The sequence below is a fragment of the Sceloporus occidentalis genome, unplaced genomic scaffold (assembly GCF_023333645.1).
Source record: "Sceloporus occidentalis isolate IW3139 unplaced genomic scaffold, rSceOcc1.0.p SCAF_1, whole genome shotgun sequence".
In the NCBI taxonomy this organism is placed as follows: Eukaryota; Metazoa; Chordata; class Lepidosauria; order Squamata; family Phrynosomatidae; genus Sceloporus; species Sceloporus occidentalis.
In genome coordinates, this window is record NW_028316981.1 from 5,711,735 (window position 1) to 5,734,007 (window position 22,273).

General features: G+C 43.7%; 1 pseudogene across 1 annotated transcript; it reads left to right on the forward strand.

The window, feature by feature from the left end:
* Positions 1-198: 198 nt before the first annotated feature.
* On the forward strand, positions 199-19,263 carry LOC149320484 (uncharacterized; annotated as a pseudogene). The gene is made up of 6 exons (XR_016278146.1): positions 199-243; positions 2,100-2,394; positions 13,316-13,427; positions 13,852-13,937; positions 14,134-14,254; positions 16,238-19,263. The product of XR_016278146.1 is annotated as an uncharacterized LOC149320484 (transcript).
* Positions 19,264-22,273: the final 3,010 nt, after the last annotated feature.

Sequence of the window (22,273 nt, forward strand, 5' to 3'; positions counted from 1 at the left end):
AGATGGCGCCCATTCTTTCCCTCAACTGCTGCCTGGCTTCCTGCTCAAACGCGGAAGAGGAAGAGGAGCTCTGAGGAGGGAGGGAGGGAGGGCCATGGATCTGATTGGTCAGGGCTCTGAGGGGCTGGAGGGACGGTCCAATGGGGCTCTGAGGCTGGTGCCTTGAGGGCGTGGCTTCTCCCTGGGCGAGCGGCGGAGGGAGTGAGGGCGGCAGTCGAGTGTTTGTCGGCGAAGGAGAAGGAGGTCAGTTCTAAAGAGGGCCCCCTTCAAACGCCTGGCTCCCTCCTCCTCCCCCAGCCCCAGCCCCGCAAAGAGAGCGAGGACTCGCCAAGGGGTCTCCAGAGAAGGGCTGGGGGCTCCTATATATCCCTCCTTGGCTGTTCTCAGCCCCATCATTGGAACCTAGGCTCAAGAAAGGAAGGCAGTGCAGCCTAGTGGTTTGAGGGTGGGACTAGCTCTCTCCATTCAGCCCTGGAAGCCCCCCAGGAGGCCTTGGGCAAGAAGTCACACTCTCTCAGCCTCAGAGGGAGGAGGCAAGGGCAAGGCACCTGAGGAAAGAGATACTGCTGAGTCCTAAGAAAAGCCCATCTCCTGAAAGGGATTTGGAGGCATACAAAGACAGCAACACACAGCCATAGAGAACAGGGTTATACAGTATATTTAGAGCCCCGCTTGCCTTGCACTGAGTCAGACCTTGGTCCTTTTAGCTCAGCATTGCTGACTGGATGGAGGCAGCATTTCCAGGGTTCAGGTGAGATTCTTTCCAAGGCCTGGTTAGAAATGTTTATTTGTTTAATTATGGTATTCATATATGATGTCCCAGCCTTCCTTCAGGGCCTCCAGGCTAATGCACAGCACATAAAGCATTTAAACCTTAAAAGATGTCTAATATACGTGGCTTTAAGTAGCCTCTAGGTTCAAGGCAACCCATGAATTACACAAGGTTTTCTTAGGCAAGGAGATCTCAGAGGTGGCTTTTCCAGCTTCTTCAGCACCTGGTATTTGTTGGGGTTTCCCATCCAAGGACTGGCCAGAGCTGATCCTGCCTAGCTTCCAAGATCAGACACAATGGATTGAGAGTTCCTGCATGGCAGGGGGTTTGACTGGATGGCCCTTGTGGTCTCTTCCAACTCAGTGATTCTATGAGACACGATCTGGGCCTTTAGGGTATGTAAGTATGTATGTGTGTGTGAAGAGGGTTGTGTGAGAGAGGGAGAGAGTGCACCTAGAGTAATGTCCTTCTGGTGGGAAACAGGAGGGGCAGCATGGTTTAATGGTTTGAGTGTTGGACTGTACAACTCTGCTTTAGGAATGTAATTATGTTTCAATGTATGTGTTTAATTAGCTGTTTTAATTTTGTTAGTTGCTCTGACTCCCGGTTTTGCGAAAACAGCGAGATATAAATCATAATATAAGGTGATAATAATGATAACATGGCCATGAAATCCACTGGGTGACTTTGGGCAAGTTACATGCTTATTTTGTTAAGCAAATACAATGCAATTTTCTTGTTATTAATATTATTACTATTGTTTGAGTGTTGCCTTATGGTTGCCATAAGTGGGAAACGACTTCAAAGCACACAACAACCATTTCAAATCCATGCTGCTCTGGTCCTATTCCTTCCTCTCCAGAGCCATTCAGTTGACTTCTAGTTGACTTCTCCTTCCTTCTGGGTTCCCTGCAGCTCCTCTCTAAGAAATGTATCTCTCTCACAAACACAGCCTGAGGAAAGCCAGAGACAAGAGCAATGTCCAGACAGAGAGTTGGGTCTGAAGAAAGAGCCTTCTTTTTTGTTGGGGGGAGAGAGAAAAGGGAGCCCCTTGTATTCCAAAGGTCATCCTGACTTATGGGCTGCCACCTTGTACTTTGCTTCAGGCAGCAAAAATACTTGTAAGCAATGTTGAAAGACCAAAAAGCCACCCCATTGCTGTTGACAGAGGTGTGCTAAAATATGGGTCAAGGCAATAGGGACAGAGCAAGTGGAAGGATGCTGCAGTGAGAATCTGAGTGATGTAGATTGTCAAATCTCCCCTGAAGAGAGTCTTTAGAACATCTCATTCACAGGATGTCTTGTTTTCCATTCTTCTTTTGGGAAGAGCCATGCAGAGGAGCTTTGGGGAGAAGATGCTCAGTTCAGAGGTCCAGGCTTTGGGTCCCCGAGAGGTTTGCAGCCAGCTCCACAATCTCTGCTGTCAGTGGCTGAAGCCAGAGAGACACACTAAGGCTGAGATGCTGGACCTGGTGATCCTGGAGCAGCTCCTGGCCATCCTTCCCCCAGAGATGGAGAGCTGGGTTCGAGAGTGTGGAGCGGAGACCACCTTCCAAGCAGTGGCCTTGGCAGAGGGTTTCCTCCTGAGCCAGGCAGAGGAGAAGAAATGGGAAGATGAGCAGGTGAGCTTATTTATAGTGCCCATTATTATTATTTATTAAGGATTTTGAAAAAATTTAAGTAAACTCATGTAAAGTCAAAGGCTTTCATGGCCGGCGTCCATAGTTTTTGGTGGGTCTTTTGGGTTATGTGGCCATGTTCTAGCAGAGTTTCTTTCTGACGTTTCACTAGCATCTGTGGCTGGCATCTTGATCACAGCCATAGATGCTGGCAAAATGTGAGAAAGAAACTCTGCTAGAACATGGCCACATAGCCCAAAAGACCCACAAAAAAATAAGTAAACTTGGGCGCGTTACAGACCGCCTCATTGGGGCGGCCTGTAGACGCTCCTTTCCCCACCGGATCGGGGCCTGAGCGGCTGCCAGTCTGACCACTGAGGCCCTGATCCGCCACCTTCCGGGCCGCGGGGAAGCGGCAAAAGACAGCTTCCCCGCAGCCTGGAAAGGGGTGTCCTTGGGGCTTCGTGCCCCAAGGACACCCAACAGTGGCGGGGTCAAGCAGAAAGGGGCCACTCGGCCCCTTTCTGGTTTGCGTCGCTGGTGCAGCTGCGTAGAGGCTGAGCCAGCGATGCAAACCCTGGAAGGAGCTCCAAAACGGAACTCCTTCCTGCGCCCCCGAAAGTCCGTCCCAGGCACTCTCGCATGGCGCGAGAACATCAGTTCTGCGCCGCCTCGTTTGGAGGCGGCGCAGTGGTGACATAGCAATGGCGGCGCCCTTGTGTATAGGACGCCACCATTTTGTACAGACTGGGCCCATATTAGGGTTAGGGGCATCCGGAAGGGACGCCCCTTCCTAACCCTAGTACAGACCCAGTCCATACTTTCATGCCCATCTGTAACGGGCCTCAGTTTTGTTAATGCAGACCAGAAAGAAGGTCTGCTGATCAGTCGAAAAGCAGATCAAAAAATAGGGATACTACCTGTGTTGTAGGGATTTGGGTCACTGCAGGTTATGGATCTTCCCTTGGCCCCGTTTTTAACCCCAAAATGCAATCAAATTTAAAAACCTGTGTGTGTGTATGTGTGTTGTGGGGATTGGGTCACTACAGGTTATGGATCTTCCCTTGGCCCCGTTTGCCCCCAAATTCAATCTAATGCCATCTCTGCATCCTGCATCCTCTCTCCTTGTCACCCCAGAATTATTATTATTATTATTATTATTATTATTATTATAAATTCCTCACCTCGGAAAGCCAGAAATGCCATACATCCCTTGCTTTCCCTCAGCTACCACTGAATTCCTTACAGAAAGTAGCCAAAGCATTCTCTATCAATTTGCCAAATTGGAAAGAGAAACATTTGTAACATTTGCATTGTAGCATTCATGTAGAAAAAAAGTATTTTGCAAATGCCGTTTGCAAAGTGTCTTGCTGCTGGAATCGGAAATAAAGGGGAAACAGGCAGCCAGCAAATATCTATCTATCTATCTATCTATCTATCTATCTATCTATCTATCTCTACCTGAAGCTAAAACCATGCGCATAGAATGCAAAAAAATTAAAATTAAATTAAAAATTAAAACAAATTAAAAAAGAGAAAGCTCCCTGGTGTGAGAGCGGAGGCTTGCTGTGTTCAGTGCCCTCCCTCTGACCTGCCCTGAACCTCCTCCTGCTCTGTTACCCCGATTAGCCTCCATAGCCCCCTTTTCTCCCCCAGCTCTTCATCATCCTCCTCCTCCTGGTCCTTCTCCGTCCCCGATTCTCCTGGCACCCTTTGGCTCCTTCTTTCTCCCCCTGGTTCTGCTCCCGATTGCCCTCCATGGCCCCCTGCTTTCCCCTGGCTCCTTCATCCTCCTCCTCCTGATCCTCCTCCGTCTCTTGGCACCCTTTGGCTCCCTCCTTCTCCGATGAAGGGGGCAAATGCCCTCCCTCTGACCCAATCATGATCATATAATCCGCCCCGCACTCTCAGATCGGCTGGGAAGCAATTGTTGAGGGTTCCTAAGTCAAAGTACACCTTGACTGCACAGAGGGCATTTTCTAACTCGGCCGCGCAGCTCTAGAACTCCCTTCCCGGCGAGCTCCGCTCTGTCGCCTCCCTTAACCTGTTTAGGAAGAAGCTCAAGACCTACCTCTTCCAACAGGCTTTCCCCCATGTGTCGTGATATCTGCTCTCTCCCTAACATATAAGTTGTCGTCCAGCTAGTTTTGTTTTGGTTTTCATTCTCTGTAATTTTATGGTGTTTTTAACTCTAGAGTGTTTTTATGATGTGTATATACTGTTTGTTCAAATTGTATTATGTTTTATACCCTTGTTGTAACCCGCTTTGATGTCCTTTGGAAAAGCAAGCTATAAATAAACAGTATTATTATTATTTCTTTAATCTCCTGTTTTATCATTTTCCAAAATTCTTTAACTTCTGAACACTCCCACCACATGTGAAAAAATGTACCCTTTTCCTTAACACATTTCCAACATTTATTTTGTCCTTTTCCATATATTTTGCATGATTTATCAGGGGAGAGATGCCACCTGTATATTATTTTCAGATAATTCTCCTTTATATCCTGACAGGTAGTGTATTTAAGTCTTTTTTTCCAGGATATTTCCCATTGTCTTAGTTCCAACGGTTTTTTACAATCCTTGGCCCACCTTATCATATTATCTTTTATTATATCTCCTTCTAAATTACATTCCAGAAGTTTTTTATATACTCTGGATGACATTGCTGATCCCCCCCCCCCAGTATAATTTCTTCTAAATTTGTCAGTGTTCTGGTGAAATTACTTGTTTTTTTGTCAGTTTTAAATCTAGACACCAATTGATGGTATAAAAACCATTCACCATCCTTCTGCTCTGATTTGTTCTAACGGTTTCATATCAAAGTTTTTTCTATTTCCTTTTATTATCTCTCCGTATGTTAACCAACCTTCCTTTTTTTGAGAATCGGTATTAAACAGTGCCTCATGGAGGGATAACCACATCGGAGTAGCAGAACAAATCCATCTTTTGTATCTTTCCCATATTCTATACAATGAAGCTCTTACAAAATGATTTTTAAAGTCTACATTCACTTTCACTTTCCCATAAAACAAATACGCATGAAATCCAAATCTAAGATCGTGTCCTTCTAATTTCACTAATTTCTTGTCTTCCAATTTTAACCACACACTTAACCATTCTATTACACTTGCTTCATAGTATAATCTTATGTTAGGGACAGCAAACCCTCCTCTTTCAGTTGCATCCTGCATATAACTTTGTTTTATTCTTGGTCTTTGCCCCCCCCCCCCCCCCCATATAAAATCAGATATCTGTTTTTGCCATACCATGAAATTACATACCTGTAATTAAGAAAGATAAATTACAGGGATCATCCGAAACAGAAACAATAATTTAGGTACTATGGTCATTTTCACAGCTGCGATTCTCCCGAGGAGAGATACTTTTAAATTCTTCCATTCTTTCATTTCCTTCTTTATTTCTTCCCATTTTTCCCCATAATTAATTTGAATTAAGTCCGAATTTTTGTTAGTGATTGTTATTCCCAGATATCTTGCTTTTCTTACAATATTGAAACCCGTCATGTCTTTTATCTTCATTTCCTCTTGTCTCATTATATTCTTTGTGATCACATTTGTTTTTTCTATATTTATTTTTAAACCCGAAATTTTTTCAAATTCTTTTATATTTTCTATCAAGGGTGGTATACTATTTATCAGGTCTTCTACTGACACCACAATGTCATCCGCAAAGACAAGCGTTTTATATGAATCCTCCTTTAAATTAATCCCTTTAATTTCTTTTTCATCATTTATTCTCCTTAGAAAAACATCTAAAGTGATTACAAATAATATAGGAGAAAGGGGACAGCCTTGACTTGTCCCCTTCATTATCTCTATAGATTTAGTTTTACTTCCATTGATTATTATATTTGCCAATTGTTTACTATAGACTTTATCCATTTAAGAAATTCTTCTCTTATACCAATTTGTTGCAAAATAATTCTCATCAATGTCCAGTCTAGATTATTGAATGCATTTTCGAGGTCCAGTAGGATCAAAGCTAATTTTTTTTGTTATGAATCTCGAAAAATTCTATTGTATCTATTATTTGTCTTATATTATCCTTCAATTGTCTGGTCCTGTTCTCTGGAGCAGCAGAAAACAAGCTTGTTCCCTCGTTGATGTGACACCCCTTCAAATATTTAAACAGGGCTATCATATCACCTCTTAATCTTCTTTTGTCCAGGCTAAACATCCCCAGCTCCCTGAGTCATTCCTCATAGGGCATGGTTCCCAGACCATTCAACATTTTAGTTGCCCTCCTTTGGATACGCTCCAGTTTTTCAATGTCCTTTTTGAATTGTGGTGCCCAGAACTGGACACAATATTCCAGGTGGGGCCTGACCAGAGCAGAATACAATGGCACAATTACTTCTCTTGATCTAGACACTATACTGGGGACATCCTTGTAAAGGGAAGCCTTGCTTTCTTTGTCCACTCTGCTTTGGTAAGAGCTTACAATTTTAAAGTGGGGCCATTTCCTTTGGTCATTGGGAAGAGGAGGAGATAGAAGTTCTACAAAACTGCTGGTGGAGGCGCACGCCTAACTAATTTTTCTTTTCACACTCATTTTTATTTTTATAGTTTAGTAGGGTTTGGAGTACACAGGAAAAGGTCACCTTGGCACAGTGCTGGAGGACATCTTCAATTTTACACTTTCTGTTCACTTCTCCCTTAAGGGGCTTCTGGGGACTTGCTGAGAGGAAGAGAAATAGAGACTTACCTTTGGAACTAGCTAGTAGCAAGGAGCTCTGTTCATAACTATAGTCCCAGTTGACTGAACTCACTAACAGAGTTTGGGGACAAAGGTCAAACCAGCAGGGGGTCTTCACACTAGTATTTAGCAGGGGAAGCCCACAGTCTTGCTTCAGTGCCTCCTTAAGACTTTATGGCCACTGAAGGACCTGCTGCACTCACCTGCATCACTTGTGGGATGTTTGTTTTCTTGCCTAGAGATATGGGGAACTTCACCTGCCCCAAGTGCAAGTTGGTAGCCCTCTTAGAAGAGAAAGTACAGAAGTTGGAGGCCCAAGTCGCTACACTTCAGCATCTTAGGGAGCAAGAGGTTTTTCTGACCAGAAGGGACCAGACGGTCATGGACAGGAAACACACAGAGGAAGTTGCTAGGGAGCAGGAGGTCACTTCACATACTACAGAAGTAGATAGTTGGAGGAGTGTTACACACAAAACTAGGGAAACCAGGGAACATTCTGTGAGCTTGCAGCTACAGAATCGATTTCAATCCCTCTCTGTTATCAAGGATGATGAGGAAGAGCAGCAGGAACAGACTTCAGGGACAGAGCAAGGGACCCTGGAAGTACCACCAAAGGGAACAGCTGCTGCTAAGCCTCAGAGGAGGCGAGTGGTGGTCGTGGGGGACTCCTTGCTGAGAGGCACTGAACCAGTGGTTTTTGGGCCTGACAAGATGTCTCGGGAGGTGTGTTGTCTCCCTGGAGCAAAGATCCGTGATGTGACAGAGAGGCTGACAAGACTGGCCAAGCCTACTGACCATTACCCCTTTCTTTTGGTTCATGTGGGAACCAATGATACTGCAAGCCACAGCCTTCAGAATATCATAAGGGATTATGAGGCTCTGGGTAGGAAGTTGAAAGAGGTGGATGCACAGGTCGTCATCTCCTCTCTTCTCCCAATCAAAGGGCATGGTCTAGGAAGGGAGAAGAAAATAGCAGATGTAAACACCGCAGATGGTGCCTCCAAGAACGATTTGGATTTTTGGATCATGGTCTGAAGTTCCATGAGGAGGGACTTCTGGCAAGCGATGGGTTGCATCTCACACCAGTTGGCAAAAACGTTTTTGCCAATAGTCTCAAGAATTTGATCAGGAGGGCTTTAAACTGAGTTATGTGGGGAAGGGAGACAGTATTCTGGAAGCCAAAAGGGCTGGAGAAAATAGGCAAACTGACACAGAGGGAACAAGCCAAACAGTGCAAGGACCCAAAAGTGAGAGGCAAAAAAACTTGCACAGGCAGAAAGTCAAGAGAACACATGGTCTGCGTTGTCTCTACCCTAATGCACAGAGCATGGGAAACAAGCAAGATGAACTCAAACTGCTAGTACAGCAAAGCAAATATGACATAATAGGCCTCACTGAAACCTGGTGGGATGAGTCTCATGATTGGAATGTGGAAATAGAGGGGTATAACCTTTTCAAGAGAAATAGGCCAAACAGGAAAGGAGGAGGAATAGCCTTATATATCAGGGACATTTACACCAGTGAAGAGACCCAGGACATCAATCCTGGAAGCCAAGTAGAGAGCATCTGGATAAAAATTAAAGAGCAAGGAAACAACAAGGACATTATTGTGGGAGTCTGCTACAGACCCCCAAGTCAGACTGAGGAATTAGATGATGTCTTTCTAGAACAGATAACCACACATTCAGAAAAGAGAGATGTAGTAGTGATGGGTGACTTCAACTATCCTGATATTTGCTGGAAGTCAAACTCAGCCAAATCCTCAAGGTCTAGCAAATTCCTCAGTTGCCTGGAAGACAATTTCATTGTCCAAAAGGTGGAAGAGGCAACAAGGGAGTCAGCTATTTTAGATCTGATCCTAACCAACAAGGATGACCTAATTAATGGAGTGCAAGTGGTGGGATCCTTAGGTGGAAGTGACCATGTTCTCCTGGAGTTTGTTATACAGTGGAAAGGAGAAGCCAGCCATAGTCAGACACGCATTCTAGACTTTAGGAAAGCTGATTTTGGTAAACTTAGAGAAATACTGGGGGCGATCCCATGGTCAGGAACACTAAAAGAGAAGGGAGTTCAGGATGGATGGGAGTTTTTCAAAGGAGAGATACTGAAGGCACAATTTCAAACTGTTCCAGTGAGAAAGAAAAAGGGGAGATGTCTCAAGAAACCAGGATGGATGACTAAGGAACTTTCAACTGAGCTAAGTTTTAAACGGAACATGTATAAGAAATGGAAAAAGGGGGAAATCACCAAAGAGGAATTCAAAAAAATAGCAGGCATGTGAAGGGGTAAAGTCAGAAAAGCTAAAGCACAGAATGAACTCAGGCTTGCTAGAGAGGTTAAGAACAACAAAAAGGGCTTTTTTGGATATGTCCGCAGCAAAAGGAAGAAGAAGGAAACAGTAGGGCCACTGCGTCGAGAGGTTGGCAAAATGTTAACAGGGGACAGAGAAAAGGCAGAATTACTCAACACCTTCTTTGCCTCAGTCTTCTCAGAAAAGGAAAAGGGTGCTCAACCTGAGGATAATGGAGCAGAGGATAGAATAGGGGAATTTCAGCACAGAATAAGTAAAGAGATAGTAGAGAAATACCTTGTTAATCTAAATGAATATAATTCTCCAAGACCAGGTGAACTCCATCCAAGGGTATTAAAAGAACTGGCAGGAGTAATATCGGAGCCATTGGCAATGATCTTTGAGAAGTCCTGGAGAACAGGAGAAGTCCCAGAAGACTGGAGGAGGGCAAACATTTTCCCCATCTTCAAAAAGGGGAAAAAAGGGGATCCAAACAATTATCGTCCAGTTAGTTTGACATCGATACCCGGGAAGATTCTAGAGCAGATCATTAAACAGAGAGTCTGTGAACATCTAGAAGGCAATGCCCTAATCGCAAAAAGTCAACACGGGTTTCAGAGAAACAAGTCATGCCAGACAAATCTAATCTCTTTCTTTGATAAAATTACCAGCTTGGTAGATGAAGGGAATGCTGTGGATATCTTGATTTCAGTAAGGCTTTTGACAAAGTTTCCCATGACATTCTTGTTAACAAGCTTATAAAATGTGGGATAGTCAAGGCAACTGTTACATGGATTTGTAATTGGTTGACTGACCGAACGCAAAGGGTGCTGAACAATGGCTTCTTTTCATCCTGGAGAGAAGTGACCAGTGGGGTCCCACAGGGGTCTGTCCTGGGCCCAGTCCTATTCAACATCTTTATCAATGACCTGGACGACAGAATTGGGAGCATGCTTATCAAATTTGCAAATGACACCAAATTAGGAGGAGTAGCTAACACTCCAGAGGACAGGATCAACATTCAAGATGACCTGAATAAACTAGAAAGTTGGGCCACAGCTAACAAAATGAACTTCAACAGGGAGAAATGCAAGGTACTGCACTTAGGGCGGAAAAATAAAATGCACAGATATAGGATGGGAGACACATGGCTGAACGAGACTATGTGTGAAAGGGATCTGGGAGTCCAAGTAGACCACAAGCTGAACATGAGTGAACAGTGTGATGCGGCAGCTAAAAAGGCCAATGTGATTTTAGGCTGCATTACTAAGAGTATCGTATCTAGATCAAGGGAAGTAATAGTGCCACTCTGTTCTGCTTTGGTCAGGCCCCACCTGGAATATTGTGTCCAGTTCTGGGCGCCACAATTCAAAAAGGATGTTGAAAAACGAACGTGTCCAAAGGAGGGCATGTAAAATGGTGAAAGGTCTAGAAACCATGTCCTATGAGGAACGACTTAAGAAGCTGGACATGTTTAGCGTGGAGAAGAGAAGGTTAAGAGGTGATATGATAGCCCTGTTTAAATACTTGAAGGGATGCCATACTGAGGAGGGAGCTGACTTGTATGCACTTGCTCCAGAGACTAGGACCCCGAGCAATGGATGCAAGCTACAAGAAAAGAGATTCTACCTCAACATTAGGAAAAACTTCCTGACAGTAAGGGCTGTTCGAGATTGGAACAAACTCCCTCGGAGTGTAGTGGAGTCTCCTTCCTTGGAGGTCTTTAAATAGAGACTAGATGGCCATCTGTCGGAGATGATTTGATTTGGATTCCTGCATGGCAGGGGGTTGGACTGCATGGCCCTTGAGGTCTCTTCCAACTCTATGATTCTATGATTCTATGATACTTTTATTGATGCAGCCTAAAATTGCATTGGACTTTTTGGCTGCCGCATCGCATTGTTGACTCATGTTCAACTTGTGATCTACTTGGACTCCAAGATCCCTTGTCTAGTCCACATTTTACAAGCTTGTTTACAAGAATGTCATGGGAAGCTTTGTCAAAGGCCTTACTGAATTCAAGATATACTATATCGACAGCATTCCCTTCATCTACCAAGCTAGTAATTTTATCAAAGAAAGAGATTAGATTTGTCTGGTATGACTTGTTTCTCTGAAACCCGTGTTGACTTTTTGCGATTAGGGCATTGCCTTCTGGATATTCACAGACTCTCTGTTTAATGATCTGCTCTAGAATCTTTCCTGGTATCGATGTCAGACTAACTGGACGATAATTGTTGGGATCTTCTTTTTTTCCCTTTTTGAAGATGGGGACAACGTTTGCCCTCCACCAGTCTACTGGTGATAAAGTCTCCTTCCTTGGAGGTCTTTAAACAGAGTCTGGATGGCCATCTGTCAGGGCTGCTTTGATTTGGATTTCCTGCATGGCAGGGGGTTGGACTGGATGGCCCTAGTGGTCTCTTCCGATTCTATGATTCTATGATTCTCTGGGACTTTTCCTGTTCTCCAGGAGCTCTCAAATATTATTGCCAATGGCTCCGATATTACATTTGCCAGTTATTTTAATACCCTTGGATATAGTTCATCTGGTCCTGGAGACTTAAATTCATTTAGATTAACACGGTATACCTCTGTCTTGCTTGTAAGAGATTTGAGGCCAATATGACCATCACATTGAAGATTCAATTCCTGATCCGGGATAAAAGGTAGTCTGAATGGCCCCCAGGTTTGTGGTTACTGATTCAGTTCCAGGCACAATTTATTCAGCTATCTATGTCCTGTCAAGCTCCATCTGGTTTCCTTCCAGGCTTTTTGAAGGAGAGTATTCTTCCACATGAGTTGTATCTTGTGGGAACATGGGCTAGAGTAGTGGTTCCCAATCTGGGGGTGGAATGACAGTTTCACAGGGGTTGCCAGGGACCCCCCTCAGGGCACCATTTCCAAACAAAGGGCCTCCAAGCTAAGATCATTGAAGCAGCAGCCACCTCCAGGACCCTCAGTTGCTTAGAAACTGCCCACAGCGTCCCCTTTCCTTCCCTCCCAGGAACATAGAGCTGTGCAACAAGGAAGAGAGACAGCACAGCCAAAGAGTTTCAGTTTCACTTGGAACCAATATCCCTCTGCCCCTCTATTATGGGGCTTTCTGGACAGGTTTCCTCAGAGGGGGTTGGCCATTGCCATCCTTTGAGGCTGAGAGAGTGTGGCTCCTTGCCCAAGGTTCAAGGCGAACCTATCCTGGGGCTTTCTGGACAGGATTCATAAGAGGGGGCTGGCCATTGACAGCCTCTGAGGCTGTTTTTGTGATTAATCACTATGCTTTACTTATGTTCAATTTGTAACACTGAAAATAGGATTCATAAAAGTACACAATTAAAGTTATGAAGTAGCAACAAAAATAATGTTATGGTTGGGGGTCACCACAACATGAGGAACTGTATTAAAGGGCCGTGGCATTAGAAAGATTGGGAACCACTGGGCTAGAGCCTTCTCAGTGGCTGTCCTTGAGGCCTGAACTCCCTTCATGTGGAAGTTAGGCTGTTTCCGTCCCAAGATGAAAATAGCCTTCTCAAAACTACCTGAAACTGGGTTTAGCGATGTGCATTTCTATTGTTTTAATCTTTCCTTTTAGTCTCTTACGTTTTAATGGCTTCACTTCTGTAGATGCTTTGATTTTTAACTATTATCTGTATATGCATTTATTTTTACGTATTTTGTTGTTGTTCTGCTTTCTGTAAATCACCATGAAACGAATCCTGAGGAATAGAAGCAAGGGATGCAAATGAATAAAAAAATCATCATAATGATGTAAATCTAGCTACCACTTCCCAGGTTTGTTTTTTTCTTTCTGGAAATCATCTGCAATGGGGATGATGCCTCACAAGGCCTTGTCCTCTTCCTTTCCTTTCCTAATTATTATCTCCTCCTCCTCTCTCCCCATTTCTGCTTCTGCTGCAGGACATGTTTATGAAAGTGATGGCTGAGAAGGAGAAGTGTCCTTTTGAATCCAGTCCAAGGCAGGGGCCTAAGTGGATCACGCAAGACAGAGAAGGAATGTCGTCTTCAATGAGTAAGGGCTAGGAGGGTAGTTTCTTGTTTGACTCCCCTTCCAAATATGTCTGAAATAGCCAAACTCTATCAATTGCAGCACGTGGACCATTTTATTAATCCTAACTAGCACTTTGAAAATACAGACGTACCTCATGTTAACAAAGCCTCTGACCATGAAATATATTTTACAAGCACTTTTTATGCCTCCTCTGCCTTCCTTTACTCCTCCTCCTCCTCTTTGTAGCTGGTTTTTTTCAACATTGGCACTAGGAGGATTTGAGAAGCACAGGCTTTGAGTATCCAGTTATAGTAATATGTCTGCAGAAGACAATGCAATAAAGCCTGATGTGAGAAATGGTGTATGCTTCATTTGCACATGTAGGAGGGACTGAAAGGAGAGGGAAGGGTTAGAAATACTATCTTTCCTTTTTTCTTCCTCCCAGGAGGTGGAAGAAGGACTGAATCTATGTGTACAAGGACATCTCTTCATCCTGATGGATTCAGAACAGCTTCTGGGAGACTAGCTCAGGTAGGGGACAAGATCTCAAATGAGCCAAGGAAGGGGTGGGCTGGGTGCCCATCTGGCCACTCCCTGGTCCCCACAGAATCTTGTTCTTTCCCTCTGCTTCCATCACAAGTTGCCACTGTAAGGGGTCTGTGGATCACATCCTGTAGGAATTTCAATTTTCTTGAGAATTTGAAAAAATTACTTTCTCTTTCTACAGGTGACTTTTGAGGACGTGGTTGTGGATTTCACAGAGGAGGAGTGGGCCCTGATGGATCCAGGCCAAAGAGGCCTTCATCGGGAAGTGATGGAGGAGATTGTGGAGGCCCTGTCCTCTCTCAGTAAGGTTCCTGCTTTCTTCTGATTGTGCAACTTTCTTGTGATTGTGCAAGTGCTGAAAAGTAACCCTGGGAGTTCGTCTTCGATCTTGATATCTTAAAGCAGGCTGAGTGGTTTTCTTTTAGCTTTGCTGCTATTTCTGGCCTCTCTTCCCAGAAAGCCCTTCACTAGCAGACTTTGGTCAAGGTGACAGTGGATGATGTCAGGTCCAGTTGCACTCCAGAGCTTGGACCACTGGGCCTCACTAGCGGTATCCCCCCCAACCCTGCTTTGCCTTCCCAATTGCCATGAAAAATGAAATGAAATATTGGATTTTTAAGGACAAATGGGAAGGCGGAAGGAGAAATCAGCCACATCTTGCTTCCTTGATCCCACTTCATCTCGTTCCTCTCCCTGAATCCTTTAAAAATTGATACAAAGGGAGAGCCTTCCAGGGACTGGAGAGGAGGGGAGGACTTGGAAGAAGTGGCTGCCATCACTTGCTGAGATCTTCTTGCCAAAAAAGACTGAGAAATCCAAGCCCTGGTGTGGAGAGAGGGGCTAGCTAGCGTATGGTGACCTTTAGGTGAACCTGCCATGAGGTTTCCCATCAAGAGAGGCTGAGAAGGTGTGACCTGCCCAAGGCCACCCAGTTCATTTCTACCCTGGTCTCCAGGAATCCTGGTCCAACACTCAAACTACTACATGCTGGTTCTCCCTTGGCCCCTTTAGATAGCTAAGATTTCCTCATGCTCTCGGTATAAGAACAAATTTTGGGACTGACCAAACAAAACTGAACTAGATAATGAAGGGTTTTTTCTGATGGATTCAAGCATCCACAGTGTGAAAATATTGAAAAAAACATATAAATTCCAAAAAGCAAACTTTGATTTTGCATGTTATTTTAGGAGATATTCAGCTATTGTATTGTAACGGGACTTGAGCAATTCCAGCAGATAGCAATGGTACTCTGTACCTACTTTGTTGTCCAGATATTTTAGGATGAGAAATTCCAAATGGTTTGTTAGTTTTTAAAAACTTTAATAGGACACAAATACAGTCATCCCTTGGTATCTGTGGGGATTCTGTTCTGGACAGTCCCTGTCCCCACATGAATGGCAAAAAGCACAGGACCTCAAGTCCTCTCCTTCCCAATTGCCAATAGACCTCATGTGCCCTTGGGGAGAATGGGGTGAGGCCATCTGGATGCTTCAGTCTGCAGATGACAAGCCCATGAAAAGAAAAGGCCAACTGTATGTTGTAGAGATGTTCATTACATTTCAGAAGACTAAGTGGACCTTATCTTGCTGTTCCCCAAACTTATTTTCCCACAATTTGATAATTTCTTATTAAAATATGTCATATAATTAAAAATTCCTGAAATGGAAACTTGCCAGAAATTTAGTGGGTAATCTTTACATCCTAAATTAAGCTCACAGATAGATGTTCTTCTAAATTTCTTTCTTCAAATCAAATTTGGTCTGTATTTCAGTATTACTAATGGATATAACAGGTGGGAATTGATCCCCAGTCTCCAGGGATGTGAAACCACTTGCTGCACAATACTGATTCTGCATTAGTGTCACCAAGCACCATCTGTTCTGTTATTGAGAAGTTCCCCCCCTCCTTCCCTGGCACATTTTATTGAAGATCAGATACAATCCGGATATTGCTTGCCCAGTGGCTTTCTGTGGGAAAGGAACTTTAGAACAGGAAAATCAAGATAATTGTGTTTAAGGAGATGGGCAGGGTGGGTAATGAACAATTTATTAGTTCATATGCTGTTTCGATTGTGTATTCCTGCACAGCAGGAGATTGGACTGGATGGACCTTGTGGTCTCTTCCAACTCAATGATTCCTTGTTTTAAAACTATGATTCTATGATGCCAAAATCCTTAGGGCTGCCTCCTTTCAAGGAAAGAGAACTTATCTCTTAGAAGTCCCATCTGTGTATGAGGTTTTCTGAGATTTTTTGTGTTCTGAGCAGTACTTTTTCTTCCTTCCAGGCAGTAATAGGCAACCGAACCAGAATAATGGGAAACCATGCCAAGCATTGATGCAGAAAGACCAGAGCAAGCAGATAGAAATGAAGGAAGGAAAAAATAACGCCAGAAACGAGGGGAGGACCACACACCCTTCTCAAAAAGGTGATGTTTCTGGAACCTCAATCGAAGGAAGAATACAGAAACAAAACAAAAGGAGTAAATATCTTTGTCTTGCACATGACAGAAGTTGCAGCTCTAAAGGAAGTCTTATTCTTCACAGGAGAATTCAGACTAAAGAGAAATCATTCAAAGGTGGTGAGTGTGGCAGCTCCAGTTTTATCTCACTTAAAACTATTTACAGAAGAATGAGGCCATTCAAAAGCTTGGAGTGTGGAAAAGGTTTCACTCAGAAGATAGGCCTCACTCATCACCAAACAACTCACACTGAGGAGAAACCATTTAAATGTCTAGTGTGTGGGAAAGGCTTCATTCGGAAGATACAGCTCTCATATCATCAAAAAACCCACACAGGAGAGAAACCATTTAAATGTCTAGTGTGTGGGAAAGGCTTCATTCGGAAGATACAGCTCTCATATCATCAAAAAACCCACACAGGAGAGAAACCATTTAAATGCCTGGAGTGTGGGAAAGGCTTCATTCGGAAGACACAGCTCTCATATCATCAAAAAACCCACACAGGAGAGAAACCATTTAAATGCCTGGAGTGTGGGAAAGGCTTCATTCGGAAGACACAGGTCTCATATCATCAAAAAACCCACACAGGAGAGAAACCATTTAAATGCCTGGAGTGTGGGAAAGGCTTCATTCGGAAGTCACGGCTCTCATATCATCAAAAAACCCACACAGGAGAGAAACCATTTAAATGCCTGGAGTGTGGGAAATGCTTCACTCGGAAGACACACCTCACTCGCCACCAAACAACACATGGAGCAGAAAAACCATTTAAATGCCTGGAGTGTGGAAAAAGTTATGCTGAGAAGGCACAGCTCACCTATCATCAAAAAACTCACACAGGAGAGAAACCATTTAAATGCCTGGAGTGTGGAAAAGGCTTCACTCAGAAGACAAGTCTCACTCGCCACCGAGAAACACATGGAGCAGAGAAACCATTTAAATGCCTGGAGTGTGGAAAAAGTTATACTGAGAAGGCACAGCTCACCTATCATCAAAAAACTCACACAGGAGAGAAACCATTTAAATGTCTGGAGTGTGGAAAAGGTTTCCGTGGGAAGACACTCTTCACCTATCATCAAAAAACTCACACAGGAGAGAAACCATTTAAATGCCTGGAGTGCGGAAAAGGTTTCATTTGGAAGACACACTTAACCTATCATCAAAAAACTCACACTGGAGAGAAACCATTTAAATGCCTGGAGTGTGGAAAAGGTTTCATTTGGAAGACACACTTAACCTATCATCAAAAAACTCACACAGGAGAGAAACCATTTAAATGCCTGGAGTGTGGAAAAGGTTTCATTTGGAAGACACACTTAACCAATCATCAAAAAACTCACACAGGAGAGAAACCATTTAAGTGTCTGGTATGTGGAAAAGGCTTCATTCGGAAGATACAGCTCTCATATCATCAAAAAACTCACACAGGAGAGAAACCATTTAAATGTCTGGAGTGTGGGAAAGGCTTCATTCGGAAGATACTGCTCTCATATCATCAAAAAACTCACACAGGAGAGAAACCATTTAAATGTCTGGAGTGTGGGAAAGGCTTCACTCAGAAGATAAGTCTCACTCGCCACCAAACAACACACGGAGCAGAGAAACCATTTAAATGCCTGGAGTGTGGAAAAAGTTATATTGAGAAGGCACAGCTCACCTATCATCAAAAAACTCACACAGGAGAGAAACCATTTAAATGCATGGAGTGCGGAAAAGGTTTCACTCAGAAGACAGACCTCACTGATCACCAAGCAACTCACACAGGAGAGAAACCATTTAAATGCCTGGTGTGTGGGGAAAGTTTCCTTTGGAAGACACGGCTCTCATATCATCAAAAAACCCACACAGGAGAGAAACCATTTAAATGTCTGGAGTGTGGAAAAGGTTTCATTCGGAAGACACAGCTCACCTATCATCAAAAAACTCACACAGGAGAGAAACCATTTAAATGTCTGGAGTGTGGAAAAGGTTTCATTCGGAAGACACAGCTCTCAGATCATCAAAAAACCCACACAGGAGAGAAACCATTTAAATGTCTGGAGTGTGGAAAAGGCTTCACTCAGAAGGCAAATCTCACTCGCCATCAAGCAATTCACACAGGAGAGAAACCATTTAAATGCCTGGAGTGTGGGAAAAGTTTTATTGAGAAGGCACAGCTCTCATATCATCAAAAAACCCACACAGGAGAGAAACCATTTAAATGTCTGGAATGTGGAAAAGGTTTCATTCGGAAGACACAGCTCACCTGTCATCAAAAAACCCACACAGGAGAGAAACCATTTAAATGTCTGGAGTGTGGGAAAAGTTTCCTTTGGAAGACACAGCTCACCTGTCATCAAAACACCCACACAGGAGAGAAACCATTTAAATGTCTGGAGTGTGGAAAAGGTTTCATTGGGAAGACACAGCTCACCTGTCATCAAAAAACTCACAAAGGAGAGAAACCATTTAAATGTCTGGAGTGTGGGAAAGGCTTCACTCGGAAGACAAATCTCACTTGCCACCAAGCAACTCACACAGGAGAGAAACCATTTAAATGCCTGGAGTGTGGAAACAGTTATAGACAGAAGGCACATCTCACTAATCATTACAAAAACTCACACAGGAGAAAAACCATTTAAATGCCTGGAGCGTGAAGAACATTACATTCAGAAGATGCAGCTCACTTATCAAAAAACTCACACAGGAAAAGAAACCATTTAAATCCCTGGTTTGTGGGAAAAGCTTTACTCAGAAGACAAACTTCTGTCATCCAAAAACTCAAATAGGAGAGAAACCTGAAATGTGGAAAAGGTATATGTAGAAGGCATTCCTCCCTCATCAATAAAAAAACCCATACAAGAGAAAACCCATTTAAATGTTTTTGCGTGGGAAAGAGTTTCATTGAGTAATGAGTCCTCTATCATCATCCAGCAGCTCACACAGGAAAGAAGCCATTCAAATGCTTGGAGTGCAGGAAGGGTTTTATTGGGAAGAAATGGCTCACTCATCCTCACATAACTTTCACAGGAGAGAAACCATTTAAATAGCAAGAGTGTGGCAAAGGTACACTCAAATCAAGGAACTCACAGGGCAGAAGCAATGAAAACTATTTTAAAATATCATGCTCTCCAGAAGGTTGAAAATGTTTTTATTTCATGTGTGCATACTGTTAGTTTGAATAAACATTTGATGAAACATGTTGAACTGCTCCTCTCTTTTGTGGTGAAAGAACCTATCCCCATTACTTCCATTTTATTTCTACCATTGGTGCCAAACCTCTTTTAATGAAGCCTAAGCATATCACGGTCACCTATGAGGTGAATCTATTTTTAGTTATATGCCCACTTTCTCCCAAAATTGGGACTGAATTGGGATTGCAGTTTAAAAGAACAATTATTCTAATGCTCTGCCAGCCTTCTAGAGATGGAGAGCCTTAGTCCTGCCTCTGGTTGGTGTGTGCTAGACTTTTGGATCTGCATTGCAGCACCTTAGGGTTGTCCAAGACAGGAGCTGAGAAAATGAAGCCAAGTCTCAGCTGACTCTACAAGACCCAGGAAGCCCTAGAAGCATAGAATCATAGAGTTGGAAGAGACTGCAAGGGCCATCCAGTCCAACCCCCTTCTGCCATGCAGGAAATCTAAGTCAAAGTATCCCCGACAGATGGCCATCCAGCCTCTGTTTAAAGACCCCCAAAGAAGGAGACTCCACTACACTCCGAGGGAGTTTGCTCCACTGTTGAACAGCCCTTACTGTCAGGAAGTTCCTCCTAATGTTCAGGTGGAATCTATTTTCCTATAACTTGCATCCATTGATCCAGGTCCTAGTCTCCGGAGCAGCAAAAAACAAGCTTGCTCCCTCTTCAATATGACATACTTTCAAGTATTTAAATGGGGCTATCATATCACCTCTTAACCTTCTTTTCTCCAGGCTAAACCTCCCCAGCTTTCTAAGTCAATGAGTTGGATGACAGAATTGGGAGCATACTTATCAAATTTGCAGATGACACCAAATTAGGACCAATAGCTAATACTCCAGAGGACAGGATCAAAATTCAAAATGATCTTAATAGATTAGAAAGCTGGACCAAAGCTAACAAAATTAATTTCAACACGGAGAAATGTAAGGTACTGCACTTAGGGCAGAAAAATGAAATGAACATATATAGGATGGGGGACACCTGGCTGAAAGAGACTACATGTGAAAGGGATCTAGGAGTCCAAGTAGACCACAAGTTGAACACGAGCCAACAGTACGATGCGGCAGCTAACAAGGCCAATGTGGTTTTAGGCTGCATTTTAGGCTACATCAATGAAAGTATAGTGTCTAGATCAAGACAAGTAATAGTGCCACTGTACTCTGCTTTGTTCAGGCCCCACCTGGAATACTGTGTCCAGTTCTGGGCACCACAATTGAAAAAGGACAAAGGAGAGTGACTAAAATGGTGAAGGGTCTGGAAACCATGTCCCATGAGCAATGACTTAGGGATGTTTAGCCTGGAGAAAAGAAGGTTAAGAGGTGATATGATAGCTCTATTTAAATATTTGAAGGGATGTCATATTCAGGAGGGAGCAAGCTTGTTTTCTGCTGCTCCAGAGAACAAGACCCGGAATAACGGATGCAAGGTGCAGGAAAAGAGATTCCGCCTCAACATTAGAAGGAATTTCCTGACAGTAAGGGCTGTTCGACAGTGGAACACACTCCCTCGGAACATAGTGGGGTCTCTTTCTTTGGAGGTCTTTAAGCAGAGGCTGGATGGTCATCTGTCAGGTATGCTTTGATTGAGATTTCCTGCATGGCAGGGGGTTGGACTGGATGGCCCTTGAGGTCTCTTCCAACTCTACGATTCTATGAAAGCCCCCTGACAGATGACCACCCAGCCTCTGTTTCAGAACCTCTAAAGAAGGAGATTACAATGCGCTCCAGTGCAGCCTATTCCACTGCCAAATAGCCCTCAGGAAATTCCTCTTCTTCTTCCTAATGTTTAGGTGGAATCTATTTTCCCACCGTTTGAATCTGTTGTCCTATTTTGAATCTATATGCCCTAGTCTTACAGAAAACAGGTTTGCTCCACTGTAAATATGACACCCTTCAAATATTTAAGCACAGCTATCATGTTAGCCCTTAACCTTCTCTTCTCCAGGCTAAACATACCCAACTCCCTAAGTCTCTCCTGACAGGTCATGGTTTCCATAACTTTCACCATTTTGGTCACCCTCCTCTGGACCCACTGCCGCTTCAAAACATCCCTATTGAATTGTAGTGCCCAGAACTGAATATAGGATTCCAAGTGAAGTTTGACCAAAGCAGAATAGAGTGGGACTATTTCTTTCCTCCTTGTGCTGCACCACCGAAAATCCACGAAACTGTGACACCGTTATTGGAGCAACCAAAATGCACATTATACAGGTTGCAAGCTTTCATAACTCTACTGGCTTCTTCATCAGATGAGAGGGAAAAAATAAAGATGTTCCTTCATTCTGATCACCTTGCTCTGGACATGCTGAAGCTTATCAATATGCTCCACAAACTGTGGTGCCCAGAACAGTTCCAGTAATCCTGAGAAGGCCTAACCAAAGCAGAATAGAGTAATATTATTACTTCCCTTGATTAGGACACTATACTCCTATTGAAGGTACTTCCGGGAAAGATGGCGGAGTGAAAGCTGCAACTCGCGGTAGCAGGCGAGGAAGCAGCACCGCTTATAGTGCTTTTTTGTGGGGAAATCGCTCCCCCCGGTAAAGGGGTCTCGGGCGGGCCCGCGGGGTTCTCTAGGAACCATTAGATTTTGCAGAGGGAGTCCCCCAAGGGGCTCTTTCTGGAGGATCGGTGGTGGAAAGGAGGACGAGGGCAAACCGCAACTATAAGCAGGGCGCAAGCAAA